We start from the raw sequence: 20,669 nt of genomic DNA, 5'->3' as shown, positions 1-20,669 counted from the left end.
CATAAAGCAAAGATGCTGTGTCACAGACAGGCACAACAAAAAGACTGTCAAACAAGTGGCTTTCAGTCCAAAAGGCCTTCTTCCAAATTAGACACACATCACGCAAATACAACTCAGACACAAACACATGACCATTGTCTCTGGCTGTTGAGGCCAGACTGCAAGCGGCTGCACATAAAGGGAGAAGCAGTCTGGGTGACAGGTGTAAGGAGGAGACTGTGGTGGGGAGGGAGTATTTAAAACAACTATATATGATATGACATTAGCAATCTTTGCTTTATTCTACCCCCTTCTCAAGATCCAGACTAGAACTGTCCTAAAAGCATGGTGAATCAATCCCATTGTAGATGTCTTCATTTTTGGTTTTCAGACTATGGTAACCATATCAGAAGTACATAAAAGTATTCAAGTGCTGCAGATGTCATACCTTCAATGAACAACGTACCTGCCTACTGGGCAAATGTTGGCTGTTCATTTATTTGTTTTAGAGATTTGTAAAACTCCTTTCAGTAATGAACAGGTAATACACACGAAACTTCCTGGCACATTAAAACTGTGTGCTGGACCGAGACTCGAACTCAGGACCTTTGCCTTTCGTGGGCAATGCTCTACCAACTGAGCTACCCAAGCACAACTCACACCCTGTCCTCAGAGCTTTAAATCTGCCAGCACCTCATCTCCTACCTTCCAAACTTCACAGAAGCTCTCCTGCGAACCTTGCAGAACTAGCACTCCTGGAAAAAAGGATATTGCAGAGACATGGCTTAGCCACAGCCTGGGGATTGTTTCTAGAATGAAATTTTCACTCTACAGCAGAGTGTGCACTGATATGAAACTTCCTGGCAGATTTTAATCTTCCAGGAGTGCTAGTTCTGCAAGGTTAGCAGGAGAGCTTCTATGAAGTTTGGAAGGTAGGAGACCAGGTACTGGTGGATTTGAAGCTGTGAGGATGGGGTGTGAGTCGTGCTTGGGTAGCTCAGTTGGTAGAGCACTTGCCCACAAAAGACAAAGTTCCCAAGTTCAAGTCTCGGTCCGGCACACAGTTTTAATCTGCCAGGAAGTTTCATAAGAGCGCACACTCTGCTGTAGAGTGAAAATTTCATTTTAGGTAATACACATGTTCAAGTCATGACAATTTAATAATTATGCTTTCACTTATTTTCTCTCTCTTTTTTTAATATGTGCTTTTCTCTCTTTTTTTCATCTTCTGCTGTTTCTTGTTGTCATGGTTGTACTGGGGTTGGAACTGTATTAGTTAATACATTGGTGTTACTTATCCAAATACCTGCTAATTTCTAGCATTAACAACAACACACATTTCGCACCACTTGTCATTAACCAAGTATCAATTATCAATCCACAATATTTTTTATCAGTAGCTTTTTTAAATGTTCACCAAAGCCCCAGACAGAACACAAATTCAAAATTTCAGTGTGTGTTAAGCATGAAAAAAGACACTACCCTGCAACAAAATCTATATTCAATGTTTTAATGACATCCAGAACACAAAATCAGATTTGGGCTACATACATGAAACATGAAATTTCATGGCTAATCTTTGTGGGGCTGTGAATACTCATTCCATATTTCACTGCTGCAGAATGCTTACGCTGCCACAGATTTCATATTCACAGATTCAATGAATTCCACATTACAACATTAACAAACATGAAATATTAACTGTTAAGGTGAATCATGGCTTTGTCAGAATGAAAGGAGGGAACACACAAAGTATGACAATTTGACAAACTGTCACAAATTGTGGCTTTTGGAACTCCCAGCCATTTTTTGGCAAATATTTCTTTTGTTTCTCCAATCACTTACTGACACACAAATGTTTTGTAAACATCAGAAGTTAATCTCCGGTCGATCTGCACTAAGCATTTTCGTTTGTTGACGGTAACTCCACTCTCATTGGTTGACTGCACTGTAGAGACTTATCTTTGGAATGAAATTTGTGAAGGGCCCCACACGTGAGTGACAGACATGGGGCCTACACCCCTCCACTGTCCTTCACATGCACAAATCCGTAACCGACCCCATCCTTTGCTATGCAAGTGTTGCATGGATATCTGCCCCTCTCAAATTCTGTAAGTCCCTCCAGAGCCTCAAATGCCATGTGCTTGGCCTCGCTTTCTGGATCTGTTTACCTTCCCTCGTGAGAATTCTTTACCATCTCATCACATCCCTGCCACTCCTCGATCACACTGAACGCTTCCAAATGATCTACACCATCTGCAAACATGACTCCAATAATCTTATCATTTCCACTCTACTCTCCAATCCTCGTACACTGCCACACCTCTATCAACATATTCCACCAACCCTCCACTTGCACAACCTCCAAATGCTCTCCCAAAGAAACTTCAACCATCACCCCCTCCCAAATCATGAACTCCATCCTAACATTTACCCTTGCTACCAGCCATAGGTCCACCCACCAGTTCACCTTATCAGGGTTTCCTCTCCCTGCCGTCCCCACATATCAATGCTTCCTTTTTTTTCCCCTTCTGCCATTCTTTCCCCATCCCCTTTTCCCAACAACTACTGATACCACCAATTCCCCCCCCCCCCCCCCCCCCTGCTTCACCCCCTCTTCTGTCCCAACAGCCACTACTACCCTATTGCTCCAGTGCTCCAGTCCTCATCCATCACATGAGCAAACTGATTGTTCTGTAGATTGCACATGTGTCGGTAAATCAAAGTGACCGGCTGCCGGTCACTTGTTGCATTTAAATTCCAAGCAGTCTGGTGGATCACATGGAATTCATGCATGGAATATGGCTGGCTGGTTACCTGTGGTGTGTGGCAGTATGTCTGTGACTCATTTCTCTATTTATCAAGCAACATTTTGCAGTTTTGTTTATGCCCACATTGAGCAAGAAATTTATGTCACGATTTATAGTTACCCAGGGACTACAAACTACTCTTGAGAAGTGAAGTGAAAGCCAGAGTTGCTATTTATATTAAGAATAAATGCAAAATACACTCTCCAGTTTTGCAGAGATGAGCATTTTGAAGCTTGTGCTATCAAAGTAGAATTGGCACAAGTTCATAGTGCAATGGGCTCTGTCTTATGATTTTGAGTTATTTATGAAATAACTATATTCATTATTAAGGCTTTTAACTTCCTTGGTCTATAATCTGCTTCTAGTCCAAGCAGCACATCGATGCAATTGCTCAGTCGTGAGTTGTGCCGTAGCAAGTTAAAATGTGTTTGTGTCTCTCGTCATGGAAATGGAACCGCATAATATTGCACAAGGGTATGCCATTTCTTTTTGCATTAAATTGGGTGAAAACGCAACGACAGCTTACGGTAAGCTTCAGAAGGCTTTTGGAGAGTAAGTTATGTCAAGAGCTCAAGTTTTTCGTTGGCATAAAATGTTTAGTTAAGGCAGAATGAATGTTGAAGATGAAGACCGCAGTGGAGGACCCTCAACCTCAGGGACGGATGTCAACTTGGCCAGGGTGCGTGAAATCGTACGATCTGATCAAAGATTATCTGTGAAAATGATTGTAGAAGAACCGAACATCAATCAAGAAATGGTTCGTCTAATAATAACTGAAGATCTTGCTATGAGAAAGATTTTTGCAAAAATAGTCCCCAAAAATCTCACACCACAGCAGTGAGAAACACGGAAAAATGTGGCAGCCGATCTGTTAGAGCAACCGGAAATCAATCCAAATTTGGTGAGCCGTGTTATCACTGGTGATAAAAGTTGGTTTTTTCAGTATGATCCAGGGACAAAATGCCAAAGTTCGCAATGGTGCTCAAAGGGATCACCCAGACCAATAATAGCTCGCATGTCAAAGTCAAAAGTAAAATGCATTCTTGTGTGCTTCTTTGATTCCATGGGAACTGTTCTTAAAGAGTAGGTGCCTCCTGGACAAACAATTAACCAATATTACTACAAAGAAATTTTAGAAAGACTTCGTAAAAGAGTTCTTTGTGTCCATGCCAACATTGCTGATAATTGGATTCTGCATCACGATAATGCGCCATCCCATACTGCTCTGTCAGTACAGCACTTTTTAACCTCAAAACAAATTTCAGTATGCCCCAGCCACATTATTCACCAGATATTCCTTTGTGTGACTTTTTTTCTATTTCCAAGAGTCAAAACAGCAGTCATGGGACACCATTTTCAAACAACACGAGATGTCCAAAAAGCTGTGACAAGGGTTTTGGAGGATATTACAGAAGATGAGTTACAGAAATATTACCATGAATGGCAGAAGCGCTGGAAAAAGCGTTTGCAATCAGAAGGGAACTACTTTGAAGGAGACAACACTAAACTTGAATAAAACGGCAAGCAACATTTTTTTTCACATCAGCCTCATTACTATATTGTCACACCTCACATACTGAAGCATCAAAGACACTGGTGTAGGCATGCGTATTCAAATACGGAAATATGTAAACAGGCCAAACACAGCACTGTAGCTGGCAACGCCTGTATAAGACAACAAGTATTGAGCGCAGTTGTTAGATTGGTTACCGCTGCCACAATGGCAGGTTATCAAGATTTAAGTGAGTTTGAAGTGGTATTATTGTCGGCACATGAGCGATGGGACTCAGCATCTCCGAGATAGCAATGAACTGGGTATTTTCCCGTACGACATTTTCATGATTGTACCAGGAATATCAGGAATCTGACAAAACATCAAATCTCTGACATCACTGTGGCCGGATAAAGATTCTGCAAGAACAGATCCAGCAACAACTGAAGAGAATCATTCAATGTGACAGAAGTGCAACCCTTTTGCAAATTACTGCAGATTTCAATGTTGGGCCATCACCAAGTGTCAGTGTGTGAACCATCCCATGAAACATCATTGGCATGGGCTTTTGGAGCCAAAGGCTCACTCGTGTACCCTTGATGACTGCATGATACAAAGCTTTATGCATTGCCTGGGGCCATCAACATCGACAGTGGACTGTTGATGATTAAAACATTTTTGCCTGATCGGATGAGTCTCATTTCAAATTTTATTGAGCAAATGGACATGTATAGGGCTGGAAACAACCTCATGAATCCATGGACCCTGCATGCCAGCAGGGGCTGTTCAAGTTGGTGGAGGATATGTAATGGTGTGGGGCATGTGCAGCTGGAGTGATATGCGACCCCTGGTATGCCTAGATACAACTCTGACAGGTGATATATATGTAAGCATCCTGTTTGATCACCTGCACCCATTCATGTCCATTGTGCATTCCAACAGACTTGAGCAATTCCAGCATGACAATGCAACACCACACACATCCAGAATTGCTACAGAGTGACTCCAGGAACTGTCTTCTGAGTTTAAACACTTCTGCTGGCCACCAAACTTCCCAGACATGAATATTATTGAGCATATCTGGGATGCCTTCCAACGTGCTGTTCAAAAGAGATCTCCACCCCTTCATACTCTTACAGATTTATGAACAGCCCTGCACAGTTCATGGTGTCAATTCCCTCCAGCACTACTTCAGACATTAGTTGAGCCCATGCCACATCGTGTTGCAGCACTTCTCTATGCTCATGGGGCCATACTCGATATTGGGCTGGTGTATCAATTTCTTTGGCTCTTCAGTGTATGTACACTTGACAGCAAAAAAAGTGGGTCACTGCTGAATACAACCAACATATCGTAGCTGTGTTGCAGGTCCTCTAAACACCAAAACCCCGTGGGGTACAGTCATTTGACTACACACAATGGGTACTGCAAGAGACTACCAGAGACCAAAGGTCTTTATGGCAGTCAGTCTAAGCGTCAACTAATATCATCATACAAAACATATTAGAAAACACGTTCATAGCAATGAGACACCCCATGACACTCATAAACTAACCTTAATTACAATAAGTGACATTCTAGAAGTTCTGAGAAAACGGATTATTTTACATATATCGTACAGTAATCCTTAGTCAAAATTAAATACTTGAGACAATATATGGAGTTACAAAGCTGTATGGCAACTGGAAAAAGTTTTTCGCTCTCGAAGAGGTTTTCCATCCACGTGCTGAATGTCACTCAACGGCGAGTGGTTCTGGAAACTGGATATGGGATGAACCAGTAAAAAAACGCGATTAATGGCAACAAGCACTCTACGGAAATATTAACATTAACAGCAAATCACCAGTAATATCTCTGTTCTCGTAACACATCAACAGCTATGTGTACACAAATTTGAACTTTAAATGACATGACCAATGTCGTCGTTCTGGACCTGGATTCAAATCCAGCACCTATAGCCATGGCTAACTAAGGTAAGCTTAGTTTGTGCTTCATTGAGACCCGATCACTACGCATAAAGAGATGTGAAGTATAGACGTTTGCACCAGTATCAGTTATCAATTCAGATCCTGAAAATAAATGACGAAAATGTTTCTATTAAACTGGAAATTCTGTCATAACAGTTACCTTCCTGGGAACTACCCCAAACGACATTTAATATGGTGTCATTCACAAGGAACAAGGTATGCTCATGTTTAAAATTAAAATGCCATCATGTAAAGCTTGTGACAGGGATGCGAACCCAGCACCTAATCAGATTGCTAACAAAGTACATGAAATCAGAAGTTAAATATCAAATTTTTTCGCCAGTAGCGAGATGTTGGAACCTTAAGTGATGATAGAATTGCTTTTTGCCTGACTGGGATTCGAACCCAGTATCTAGTGCCATCGCTTTCTAGCTATTGTTGGTGCACCAGTAGCGAGATGTGCATATGTTTAGCTAGACATCAGGGGACAAAAAGTTCTGTGCTGAATGGAATCCAAACCCCACACATGTGGTCGTAAAGACTCTTTAACTATCAAATTCTTTTCCGATAATAGCTAGGAGTGGCACGTTTGTACTTTCAATGATGTGATGGAAAATACTCTGCTGGCTAGAAGTTGAATCCACAACATATCGTCGTTGGTGATCACAACGAACACAATGTCAAACCGAAATCCGTTTTCGCCAGTAGAATGGAGAGGAATGTTTGAACTTGAAAAGATGTAAGGACAGTTTGATCTTGCAATATTGTGATAAAAAGCTCATCATGTGGCTGTGAGTTGAAACAAACACGTTACAGCTGACAACACATGAAGAGACGCTGAAAATTCAACTATCTTTCACTAGTAGTTCGTAGTGCACATGCTAGGGCTTGAAATGAAATAATGAATATTTTGTGCTGATCAGGATTCGAAACCAGATAGGTGCCTTTCGAGGAGGCCTAGAAGAGTTTCCAGTCTTGGGGAACAAAGTGAAATCGAATTCGAATCCCAGTCCAGCATCACAATTTTCAACATCTCAGTTTCAAATAAAGTAAGAGCCTTGTGAACTTATATGGCCATTGGTTCATTAAATGAAATATGTTTTCTAATTTACGATGGCTTGCTGGTGACAGAGTCTCTGCCTTCTGGGTTTTCTCCATCTGTCACAGCTCAAACAAATGCTGCTCTGCCCCAGTCGGCAGGGAAGGGATGTTATCTTTACTGTGGATATTGAACTACGGAGCTTACTGGCGTTCTGCGCTTGGCGTTACTAGGGGTGAAGGAGAGTAACTTGTGTGTGTTAAAAATCTGTGCCTGACAGATGTGAACCTACAAGTTTTACACATCAATACAAGATTAATCCACCAGGCCACAGAACCCCCTGCCAAGCACATAATTATGAATTGCAGAGTATTCATTTAGATGTAGATGCAGATGTCAAGGGATGGGTAATAGGAAGGAGGGTGGGATCTGGGAACGGACAGAAGTGCAAAATATAAGTGTGAAATGCTTCCAACGTATTGCTTACTTAGATGTATGCCACAGTTCGTTTTATCTTAGGACCAAGAGACAAGGTAGGACTGTTTTCAGAACTAAGAATGGGTTATAGGGAAGGGGAGATCAAAGAATATGGTTTCATAGGTGTTGAGAGGAATGATAGAGAGTAAAGACAGCAGCAATTAAAAGAGAAAATGTAGTGTCAATGGAAACTGCTACATTTGTTTATAAAGTTTTGGGAGAATGAAATAGAAGGGCATTTGCGGCAATAGTGTCAAAGAGAGAGTGTGTATGTGTGAGAATAGAGGAGATATTAACAACTAGTAAACATAATATGAAATCATTTGCGTACTGTGTGCAGGACGGAGGGTGTATTCATGAATGGAGGGGAAGAGAGAGATGTATTTGAAATAACAAAAACTACTGTGACAGAGTCCATCTACACTGATTAGTTTGTAAGTATCTAGACAGGGTATAAATGAAATCAAAATAGAATATTTAACAAACTGTATATTCAAAAGAAACCCACTTGAATTATAAAGGCAACTTAAAGGAAAATTAACCCATATTCTACCTTTTCTGTTGCCACGCAATCTTCCTCTAGCTCCCAATGAGGAAAAATGACGAAAAAGAAGACATAACAAAACATTTTAAGGACTCTAATATTTTACCCAGAATCCTTCATTATTTTGTACGTCTATCATGCGTCTTGGCATAGAATGTATAAGCCATCGGACGTAACAGCCTGAAGAAGCAACTTCCTCCTAGACTTCCAGGACGCAGTCCCAAAGAGCGTCTGCAGTAGTCGGTTGATTTCGTGGCCAGTTCTCTGTTAATGTTCTGACGACCTCAGCCCACATGTTTTCCATGGGGTTCCTATCAGCCGCCCATGGCGGCCAGTCCATGACATTGACGCCAATCATGGAGAGCCGCTGCTGAACAAATGCAGACTTGTGAATGGGAGAATGGTCCTCTTGCAATGTGGCATCCCCTTCTGCGTACAGCATTCGCACTGACAGAAGCATCACATTTTCCAATATGTGGGCATACTGCACGCTGTCCAGAGTTCCTTCTATCCTGTGAAGAATTCCCGCCCCTCTCACAGAAATCCAACCCCAGCAGGTAACAGATAGCCGGCCACTTCTTCTCGTCGTGGTTACATATTCACGTCGATGGCGAGTCCCTTGTGGCCTGTAAACGATTTGTGGACCATTGTTACTGATGGAAAACACCTTCTCATCAGTGAAAATGACGTTGTCCCACGACGCCCTCAGATGGAGCTCCGTAAATGCTAGCCGGTATAAAACGTTGTCTTCGCTGAGCTCTTGTTTCACGGCGGATCATTGTGCATGCAGTCCAGCGTGCCTCAGCCTTCGGCGAATCATGTTACTGGAGCCGGGGAATTTGGTCTCCCGCCGCAACTGCTTCATGTTCAGAAAGGGATTTTCTCTGCTCCTAGACAGTAGGTCCCTGTCTTCGAGCTGTGAGCTCGCTCTCTTCCTGCCTGAGCCAGGAGCCCTGTTTGTGGTACCTCTTTCAAGGCACATCCTCCACCATCTTGTTGCAGTGGTATGTGGTACGCCATACCATCTGCCAGCTTCTCTGATGGAACATTCTCCTTCTTCAATGAGAGCGACAACTCTATCTCTAATAGACCTCTCCCAGTGAGCCATTACGGCAGACAGCCTGATGTGTATTTCTGCTTGCCGCTCTTATACTGATACCAGGAGAGGAGGTAAACATATTTACGTCAAACGGAGTGGCAGAGGCAGAGGCATGTGGCGCAGCCGTGCTGGCTCATCCCGGGCCGTTGGCCCACCAACGTCACCGCCAGCTCGCTCACTTCCGTCTCACCTCGGCCAGCCTGGCTGGTCCGTAGTTCGCGAGCCGCGGCTAGTACAGACCCGGGCCGCAAGTTCACAATCACCCCTTGAAGGATCAAAAGCTACATCTAACCTACCCAAGTCCATAGTATAAACTAACGCAGCTACAGCTATTATGCTATAACATGTACAAGCACACCTACAGTTGATGATTCATTCAAATATTTGACAAACAATACATTCAAAAACACATTCATTTTAAACATAGCTACCACAAAATATTTCACCTAGCTAGCAATAGCATGACACATGAAACTATTCTTTCTTGTAAGTGTTCTGCATTAGATGTAGCCTTAAGAATACGTGTATTCAACCACGACAACTAAGCGGAATGTAAAAGTAAACAGGTTTGGCGGCAGCTTCTCCAAATAATAGTATATACATAGTATATAATACACATTTTGTGCACTCAGTGTCTCTGAAACAATAAGTGCTGCACGACGGAAATTACTTTTTGCTGAGGCACTTCATTTACATCTCAATGGTACACAGCTACTACAGAACATTGCTCTTTACGGCAGTCAATCCCCTTGTAAATTAACACCATGATATCACAGATGTTAGGCAACACGTACTAGGCATGAGAAAGGCCTTAAGGTTTGCAACTAAACATGCTACTCCTAGCTACTACTGAATAAGAATTTGATTATTAACGTGTCTTCATAACCATGTGTGTGGCGTTCGACTCTCAGTCAGCATAGACGTTTTTGTCGCCTTATTTCTAGTTAAGCGTGCTCACATCTCACTAATGGTGGACCAACATTGGACATTTCTCGTCTGTTCCTGGTTAAACAACGACGGCGGTAAGCGCCAGGTTCGAATCCCAGTCAGGCAATACAGCTTCAGTCGTCATTTAGGGTTCAAACCTCACTACTGGTGACAAACTGTGATATCTATATTCTGATTTTATGTACTTATTGAAGAATCTGATTAGGTGCTGGGTTCGCATCCTTGTCACCAGCATTACATGATGGCATTTCAGTTTTAAACATGTGCATCCTGTGTTCCTTGAAAATTCAACAATATACAACGTCTTTCGAGGTTAATTACCAAGAAGGTAACGGTCATGTTAGGGTTCGTGGTTATGTACAAACATTAACGTCATTTACGTTCATGTTGAGAATTGATAACTGATACTGTCAATGTTTGACATCTCTTTCTGCCCAGTGATCGAGTCGCAATAAGGCACAAAGCTTTGTTTGGTTAACAGTGGCTTCACATTCTGGGTTTGCATCCGGATCCAGAACGAAGACGTTGGTCATGTCATTTAAAGTACAACATTGTGTACCAGTAACTGTTGATGAATAATGTGGACAATGATATTACTTGTGATTCGGTGTTAATGTTGGGATTTCCGTAGAGTGCTTGCCGCTGTTAATCACATTTTCTTTTAATAGCTTAGTATTACATAAAGTGATGCGAAACCACTCCCCGTTGAACTTTGAACGACGTTCAGCATGTGTGGGGTAAACCTTTTAGACATCAAAGAATTGTTTCCAATTGCCATACAACTTTATAAACCCATATACTGTCTCAAATATTTAATTGTGCCTAAGGATTACTGAACGACTTATGTGACAAAATTAGTTGTCCCATAACATTTGAAATGTCACTTATTGTAATCAAGTTTAGTTTACAAATGTTAACGACTGTCTGATCTCTTCACCACAACCGTGGTGTTACTTTACATCTGGACGGACTGTCATAAGGATCGGTGTTCTCTAGTAGTCTCTACCGGTACCCATTGTGTATCTTACAACGACTGTACTGTGTAGGGTTGTGACGATGTGCAACACAGATATGCTATGTTGGTTGCATGCATTCAGGTGCAGCCTACACATTGGAATTCAGGCGTGACCCACTTTTTTTGCTGTCAAGTGTACCTACTGTAATGTCAAGAGGATGTTTTAATGTAAATGATCATGGCAAATCTATTACATGGTTATACTCAAGTCCCTTGTCACTGCATATAGTGCAACTATCCTTCGTACAATTTATAAAAAGAGTTACAGTAATCAGTAGTGCTGCTACTGACATCTCTATAGAAACATCAAATAAATTTTGTAAAAACTTGCAGTTAAACTATAAGACTAAAAAATAAAAAAGGAACTGAGGACTAATAAATGTAAAATGAATTGTATTGGTACACTGGAAATATGTACACAACTCATTTTGCAACAGTGCAAAATGCAATACATTCTGTAAAGTAATGTACAGTTATCAAGGAAAGCATTTCAAAACAAGTTTACTAAATTATAAATCTCATTTATTTTAATTTTATGTTTTGCAAATATCCATAAGGATATAGAAATTATCTGCAACTGCTGCTGAACATAGTAGTTCATTTTCCACAGCAGAACATTGTGTCATGGTGACATTCATAATAATGATTGAAATTGCTTGGCAAAATGGTCATGTGTGGGGTGTCAAGGCAAACAACTGATTGCACGCAGCATCACATGCAATGGATCACTGCGATCTGTCACTCAAGTGTGGGTCCCTTAGGTCCAGGAAATAAGCACATGTCAATCTGACAGTCTCTTGATTTGTTAATGTGTAACCACAAACATTTTTTTTTTCTTTATTGTTATTTCATCCCTCACACTTCATTTTGGCGGGGGGCTGTCAGTGGTACAATACTCCACTACTCAGCCAAGAGTATTAATAAAAAGATTAGAAGGTGATGGAAGAATAAAAATATGAGGACTGTTCATGTTTTAATCCAAGAAGATCAATGATAGGCAGTTGAGAGGGAGAAAAATATATACTATTTAAAAATACAGTTGTGGTGAGGTGATATTATTCTATGAAAAAATTCTCGAACCCTGCGCTTTCATTTAGCATCTGAAATACCTGCACTGGGTGAAAAAGTATTCTGGGAGGAGGGAAGATGTTCCAAAGAGGTTCAGGGGGTGAGGGGAAGGAGATCTCGGAGCCATTTGAACCATTTGCTCGGAAGGAGATCAAGATCTGTTAGGTGGGAAAAGTGTGTAGATGGTAGGTAGGGGGTGAAGCAGGTAGTGAGAATACAGACAGTGGGAAGGGCAGAGTGTGAAAGGAGTAATGGTGGGGATGGTAGTAGCACAAGCAGATATAAATAAGGGTGGTTGTAGAGAGAAAAGTAGAGAGGAGTCCTGATCTGGAGTGCGATAGGTGAGGAAGGGTTAAAGTTGGTAGGGGGCATAAAAATTGGGGCAGATCTCACTGTCTGGGAGAAGGAGTCGTAAACATAGGTTATTGACTTTTTCATATGAGGAACGGACATAAAACACACTGGCTTTCATTTACTTATCAAAACAGGGATTTTTCATTGCCATATGAATGGAGCAAATAAAGGCAGCTCTGTTAGTATGAATGACCTGCCTAATGCCTATTCTGCTCAAAAATCAGATTGCATTGCACCTAAAAGTACATAAATGAGTAGAATAAAATTGTAGACGCTACCTTCACACATAACATGAAATTAAAATGTGTTTAAGAAAATTAGTAGGTTTACATACTGCTCAGTAGAGGGCCACATGTTTCATCGGTGCTGTGGGCCCTGTCCGACCTTATAGTTGTCCTGCAAAAGACATCTTTGATTTTCATCAAGGGAATTTCAGATATGATTACTTATTTTGGATGGGAGCAGGAATTTTAAGAATTCATAATTATGGTTTGAAGACAATTAAAACATAAAAAACTGTGTCTTTAGTTAAATAAATATTTTCATAAAGTAACAAATGTATAAAAAGGATAGTTGCTACTCATGATATAACAGAGATACTGAGTCACAAGCAGGTACAACAAAAAGAATGTCAGAAAATTAGCTTTTGGCCAACAAGACCTTCATCAGAAATAGATGACACATGTACACACACTCACACAAATGCGGCCCATAGACACATGACCACAGCCTCTAGCTGCTGAAGCCAGTCTGGCTATTGTGATCTGTATTTGCAAGATGTCTCAAAATAGAGGCTACAGCAGCTGCCATACTTTTCAGTTTCCAGCCATTTTAATGTGATGTAAAAGGCTCATTTTCATTACTTCTTTTTATTTCTTCTCCCTGACCTTTAATTCTTTTTCCTAACTTACCCTTGGTTTCCTTTACCATGGCTCAGTGTACATAGGGGATAGGTTAAATATGTCTCACACCTTTCTCACCTACCATTTCCTATTCACATGCTTCCACTTTCTATAGCTGAAGTCTGATTTCTGTAGAAGTAATAGATAACCTATTATTCACTATAAGTTTTTTATCTTTTCAGATAAACTTCAGAATCTCAAAGATTGTATTCCAGTCAACAATGCCAAAAGTGTTTTATAAATCTAGAAATGCAGATTTATCTTTTCTTCAATCAATCTTCTAAGATAAATTGAAAGCTTAGTACCGCCTCATATGTCCCTGCACTTCTTCGGAACCCAAATTTATCTTCCATATCAGTTTCTACAAATCTTTCCACTCTTCAGTAAATAGTTTGTTTCATTATTTTTCAAACATGAATTATGAAACTATTGATTCAGTAATGCTTATACTGAATGAGATTTTTCACTCTGCAGCGGAGTGTGCGCTGATATGAAACTTCCTGGCAGATTAAAACTGTGTGCCCGACCGAGACTCGAACCCGAGTTCGAGTCTCGGTCGGGCACACAGTTTTAATCTGCCAGGAAGTTTCAATGCTTATACTGACTGGCACGTGCCTTTTTGGCTTCACCTCTCCCTCAGGAACTACTGACCTTGCCACTCTGAGGTGACTTGCATGCCTCAGTAATACAGATGCAGCTACACTGGAGAAGTATCTATGACAAAGTCAGACTAATGTATTGTTTCTGAAGATCTGCAGCCCATAGCTGCAGAGAAAATAGAACAGATTATTGATTGATCTAGCGTTTTTATGTTGGTATGTCAGCTTGGATGATCATGGGGGAAACTACAGTAATACTTATTTCCCAAGGACATGCAGTTCTAATGTAGAGTGTAATGTTGATGGCATCTCATTGGGTACAGTATTTCAGTATTAATATAGTTTCCATTCAGATCTCCAGGCAGGAACTGCTCAGAAAGAGGTCACATTATGAACCCAAAAATTGATGTGTAAGTGTTCAAGTGTGAAATGTTTTATTCTCTTAGTACATAGAGATGATAGATAACTTGAGAAGAGAATTAGACAAGTTGAAGTTAGATGTAATGAGAATTAATGAACTGTAGTGTAGTGTTACTATATTCTGAAAACCCAAAATGAGGACACCCTCAATGGGATCGATCAGCATGCTTGTAGGATGGTTCTAGTCTGAATGTCAACAAGATGGTAGAATAACGCACCATTACTGACAACATATCACATATATAGCGGTGCCAGAATCTTTTTTAAAATAAAATAAGATAAAACTGTACAACTGCTGTACCTCTTATCTGCAGCATAGCCCAGGCAGTTGGTACTAGGTTGCGATGTTTTTTAATTTTAAATAGAAATGTATGACTGCTGTAAAACAGTGACTATTATGTTCTTACCAAAACCTAGACTAATCCATTTAGGACCACTGAATGAATTGTTATTAGATCAATTTAATGTTGTCAGATGACCATATTACATATGAAACAAACAAAATAAAAAATATTACACACAGCACACATACCTACATTACTTTAGAGACGATCTCCAATGTGTATTTTTCACTGGACTGAAACTTATTTAAAATTCCTTTTGTTGACACAAATTAAATTTCTCCTACTGTAATCCCTTTTACAGGTTCAACTGTCAGTCAATTTGTCTTCTGTGTCCACTGTGTCTGTATCATGGAGAAAAACCTCTCAACACAAGTATGGACAGGTAGTGTATATAACTGTGCAATTTTAGTCAGTTCCCTAAACTGTTTTTCACTACTACCAAGTACTTGCACCACTTCTTCTGGCTTCTTTTATATTTTCCATCTTATGTGGCTATGAATTGTTTCAAACTTAAAAATTGATCAAAACATTTTTCAGCATCAGTTTCAATATTTTTATCCAAGAAAAATTTGATACACTCTTCCACATAAGTCCTTCATGATATAATTCAATAACCAAAGAAAAAAGTATATAAAGTGTTTATGATACAAAACGAAAATATAAAATCAAAAGGTCTTAATTAACAGAACTAAATAATGCTGACATTAGCAGAAATCATAGAAATATATGTGGATGCTCCTTTAAAAACTGAAAATACAGACATGTCCACACAAATGCAGAAGTATGGTGGTGGCATGAACAGAACTATTGGTTGGGTGAGTCAAGGTTATCACCACAAAATCAAAGACAGGTAATGCAGGAATGGTACTAATAATGAATAAGAAAACAGGGATGTGGGTGAACTACTATTAGCAACGCAGTATATGAATTATAGCCTTGGAAGAAAAAATCTATGACCACCATAGTAGTACAAGTACAAATGCCCAGTAAATCAATCAGTACTGAAGAGATTTTTTTTTTTTTTTTTTTTTTTTTTTTTTTAAATGATGAGCTAAAATACATTACTCAGTACAGTATGGAAGACAAAAGTTTAATTGTGATGGGAGCAGAAATTCATCAGGAGCAAAAAGAAGAGAAACAAAAATTTCCTGAAGCAGATATTGACTCTGACCTCACTAAGTTAGGGAATTGAGGAGACATGGATAAGTTGAAAGAACGAGAGGTACATACACAATATTTTGCAAACATTTGATGAAAAGATTGTTACCTTTGCATCAGTTTGTGACAGCCATTCCATTCTGTACCACACAGTCATTTACTAACCAAGATACGATCATATTGAGCATCTACACAGGTATGTGACTTGGCTCAATGGATATTTGATTTATAAAATTGGTATGTTAAAATCGACAATGAATGTTCAACATAAATGAAAGTAGCATCACATATGCTCCAAAGAAGTCCAATAGGACCTCTAGTGTTCTTAAAATATGTAAAAGATTTATCAAACAGAATCAGGTGTGAAATGAGATTATTCACTGGCAATGGTGTTGTCACTGGACTTTTGTAAGATACTCAGAAAGACTTGGGTGCAATTTCCTTTTGTCGGTGTAATGAATGGCAGCTACCTTTAAATGTGGACGAGTGCAATATAATACCTCTAATAAAGAGAAATAATCTGATAATAACATATTACAAAATTAGTGATGAACACCTTGAGTATATCACAAAATATTAATATTCAGTGTTGTAACCACGTAATCACGTAAGTAATACTTCAAATATTCTGCCAACAGGATCTGCGCAGGCCTGCCACAAGAAACTGCCTGTGATGGGCCACATGAGTTGCACATGCTAGCGTGGCCCTCATTTTACATCTTGATAAACGTTTAGCTCCCACCCTCTATTTTGTTCCAATCAGTAAAAATATGATATATGCAGAATTTCAGCTCAAACAGGTAACTACAAGGTGTCATTCACCGACCATGAAGTTCTAAATTTTTGCTGTATGAATTTTGTTACATGGTCTCTCATTACCATTATTCTTAAATAAAGTCCTATTATCAGAGATACTTATTTTTAATAATTCAGTGTTAAGACTTTATTCCTAATATTGTAATATATCATAAATGATGTGTCGACAGAAGTGCCGACACAGTGTGATTTGAGGGGACCGCAATGCACGCTATAAACACACGATGGATGGCATGAGGTCTGAAACAGGATACGTAATGAATGCTATAAAGAAAAGTACGTAGCTGTTGGAATACTTAACATTAATCCATCCTTGTTGTACATCGCTCTTGATGAGACATGCTTTATACGATAAGTATCAATTGCTATGTAAGGCTAATGGCGCCTTGCTAGGTCGTAGCCATGGACTTAGCTGAAGGCTATTCTAACTTTCTGCTCGGCAAAGGAGCGAGGCTTCGTCAGTGTAGTCACTAGCAAAGTCGTCCGTACAACTGGGGCCAGTGCTAGTCCGTCTCTCGAGACCTGCCGTGTGGTGGCGCTCGGTCTACGATCACTAACAGTGGCGACACGCGGGTCCGACCTGTGCTAATGGACCGCGGCCGATTTAAAGCTACCACCCAGCAAGTGTGGTGTCTGGCGGTGACACCACATTCCTCCCCCGCAAATCAGCGAACGGTCGTGTTATAAGGCTTCTGCCCGCCGTGGGGAGGACCCCATGTTGACGTATGCGATGAGGTGGGGAGCCTAACAACAGGCGAGGCTGTGCCACCCGCACCCTGCCATTCGGTCAGAGGGGAGTTAGGAAACGCCTGAAAACCTAGTCCAGGGTGCACGTCAACAGGCAGTGTATGCGCCCGTAGAGAGACAGAAGGGGCCAAAGGGTCGACCTCCATAGCGTCGGGGTACCCGACGCGCGAAAACGCCATGTGGTCCGGAGCGGGCAAGAGTTCCATGGCGGAGGACAGCTGGTCACGGGAAGCGATCGGCAGCGCGGGACCCAGGGTGGCGCCAGGCGATTGCAGCGACGCATCTACTGCGGGCGTCGCTGGCGGGAGAACAGGCGGCGGCGGCGGCACGTCGCCATGGGGCAAAATGGAAGGCAGCGTCGGTAACACCTGGGGATGAGGCGAGCCAGTAGATGGGTCCCCAGGGCGCTGACCGGACAGCACCGTCGCTGAAAGCAGACGGGGAGGGGCAGAACCCGTGCGACGACAGAGGCGCAGCTGATTGAGATGCCGACGCACCTCACCAGAGGCCCCCAAAACCAAATACATCGCGCGGCCGAGGCAGCGAAGAATGCGCCCTGCGAGCCAACGCCATGAACCTCGATAGTTGCGATAGAATACAACGTCGCCTGGAGCAAAAGCAGGAGTCTGCCGCTGCACAGGAACCCGATGCGGCGGATGCAGCAAAGACATCAAGGTTCGATGAGGACGACCGTGGAGCAACTCAGCCGGCGAGCGACCATCTCGGGCCTGAGAGCGATACGAAGACAAAAAGAGCAACAACGCGTCCTCCCGAGAATGCGACTCTTTCAACTTCAACATCTGTGACTTGAAAGTCCGGACCAATCATTCAGCGGCACCGTTTGACTGAGGCGAAAACGGCGCGGATGTCAGATGTTGAATACCATCAGCCTTGCAGAAAGACTGAAATTCTGCAGACATGAATTGTGGGCCATTGTCGGAAACAATAGTCTGCGGAAGACCTTCAATGCAAAAGATAGCAGACAACGCTTGGATGGTGGCAGATGACGTCGTGGAAGACATCCGGACAACAAAAGGAAAATTATTGAAGGCATCTACCACAACCAACCATCTAGCATTCCAGAATGGACCAGCAAAATCGATGTGCAAGCGTTGCCAAGGGGAAGTGGCTTTTGGCCATGCAAAGAATTTCCGCGGCGGTGCGGATTGTTGTTCGGCACACTCCATGCAAGAAGAGCACATATTCGTAATTGCAGCATCGATTCCGAACCAAGAACAGTGCTGACGAGCAAGTTGTTTCGTTCGCACTATACCCCAATGTCCTTGGTGAAGAAGCCGTAAGACAGAGGCCTGTAACGAATGTGGGACCACGACTCTGTACTGATCATTATCAGAACGCAACAACAAAACACCACATCGTACAAAAAGTCTCTCCTTGTGAGCAAAAAATCTGCGAACCAACGGATCCTCTATCCGTGACTTTGACGAGGGCCATTGCGTAGCAACAAAACGCAAAACCGTAGCAAGGACAGGGTCAGCAGCTGTGGCTGTAGCTACACGACGAAAATCAATCGGAAACGATTTGACCACGTCATCGGTTTCCGAATCAATGAACATGCAAGCAAGTTCAGAAGAATCGAATGCTCTATCCTCAGCAACAGGCAAACGGGACAACGCATCGGCGTTTCCATGCTTAGCAGTGGACCGATACAAGATATCGTAGCGTAGAGGAAAATAGACCAGCGAATGAATTTCTGCGCTGTACGTGGAGGTGCAGGCTTGTTCGGATGAAAAATCGATGTCAAAGGTTTGTGGTCCGTGATGATGGTAAAGTGACGACCATACAAGAAATCATGAAACTTAGTAACACCAAACACGAGAGCCAAAGCTTCTTTCTCGATTTGTGAATAATTTCTTTGCGCTGACGAGAGCAATTTTGACGCAAAGGCAATTGGGCGATCATGCGACCCATCTTTGTGCGCAAGCACAGCACCGATCCCGAAATCCGATGCCTCTACCATCAACAAAAGGGGTTTCTGGGGATCGAATGGCGTAAGGCAAGTATTAGAAAGCAACGCCGATTTCAACTGGTGAAAGGCGCGTTCGCATTCCGTCGTCCAGACGAACGGAACACCTGTACAGCGTAAGCAATGAAGCGGAGCTGAAATGGAAGAGGCATTGCGCACATTCACTCACACCTTGTGATTCCAAATCATAAGGTTCTCGCGACCTCATCACGCAATGCGTGGGGAACATTGCGCGCTCTGAAAAATTTCGGTTGCGCGTTTACTTTCAGTTCCAAATGTGCTTTATAGTTCTTAGCGCAACCAAGGCCCGGTGCAAAAATGTCTGCAAATTCTTTACATAGACGAGAAACACTGGCGGAAGGCACAGTCTGGTTCACTGATAGGACCTCATTCACTATAGACAAGTTAAACAACTGAAATAAATCGAAACCAAACAAGTTCACTGCAGTAGAAGAACGAAGAACGTAAAATGACATAAGTTTTGTTTGTCCCTTGTATGTTGCAAGAAGAGTGCACTGTCCTAACACAGGGATCTGCTGTCCTGAATAACTATGTAACTTAACAGTTGCGGCACGCAACAGAGGTTTTCCCAGTTGTTTGTACGTGTCATGATTGATCAATGAAACCGCAGCTCCGGTATCAAGCTGGAATGGTATCACTTTGCCTTCAAAGTCCAAGTCTACAAAAAGTTTATTGTCCTGCCGACGACAAGAGCGACTTTCTCGTGCAATTTGAACTGATACAGGTACATAAGCACTTGCGACCTGACGGGATTTCCGGCGACGTCGACGCACACTTTTTGTGGGACGCACACAGTCACTGTTAGAGAAAGTGGCACTGGACGGAGTGGAATTAACTACATGAATGTGCATGGGCGAAGGTTCACGAGCCTGAGTATTCGTGG

At 41.8% G+C, this 20,669-nt stretch overlaps 1 non-coding gene across 1 annotated transcript; it reads right to left on the bottom strand.

Annotated features, from left to right (window-relative positions):
- Positions 1 to 557: 557 nt before the first annotated feature.
- Trnas-cga lies at positions 558 to 631 on the bottom strand. The gene has a single exon. It is a non-coding gene; the product is annotated as a tRNA-Ser (tRNA).
- Between the last annotated feature and the right edge of the window lie 20,038 nt (positions 632 to 20,669).

The sequence above is a fragment of the Schistocerca americana genome, chromosome 1 (assembly GCF_021461395.2).
Source record: "Schistocerca americana isolate TAMUIC-IGC-003095 chromosome 1, iqSchAmer2.1, whole genome shotgun sequence".
Classification (NCBI taxonomy): domain Eukaryota; kingdom Metazoa; phylum Arthropoda; class Insecta; order Orthoptera; family Acrididae; genus Schistocerca; species Schistocerca americana.
Note: the sequence above shows the minus strand (reverse complement) of the source record. Positions and strands in the feature narration are given on the sequence as shown.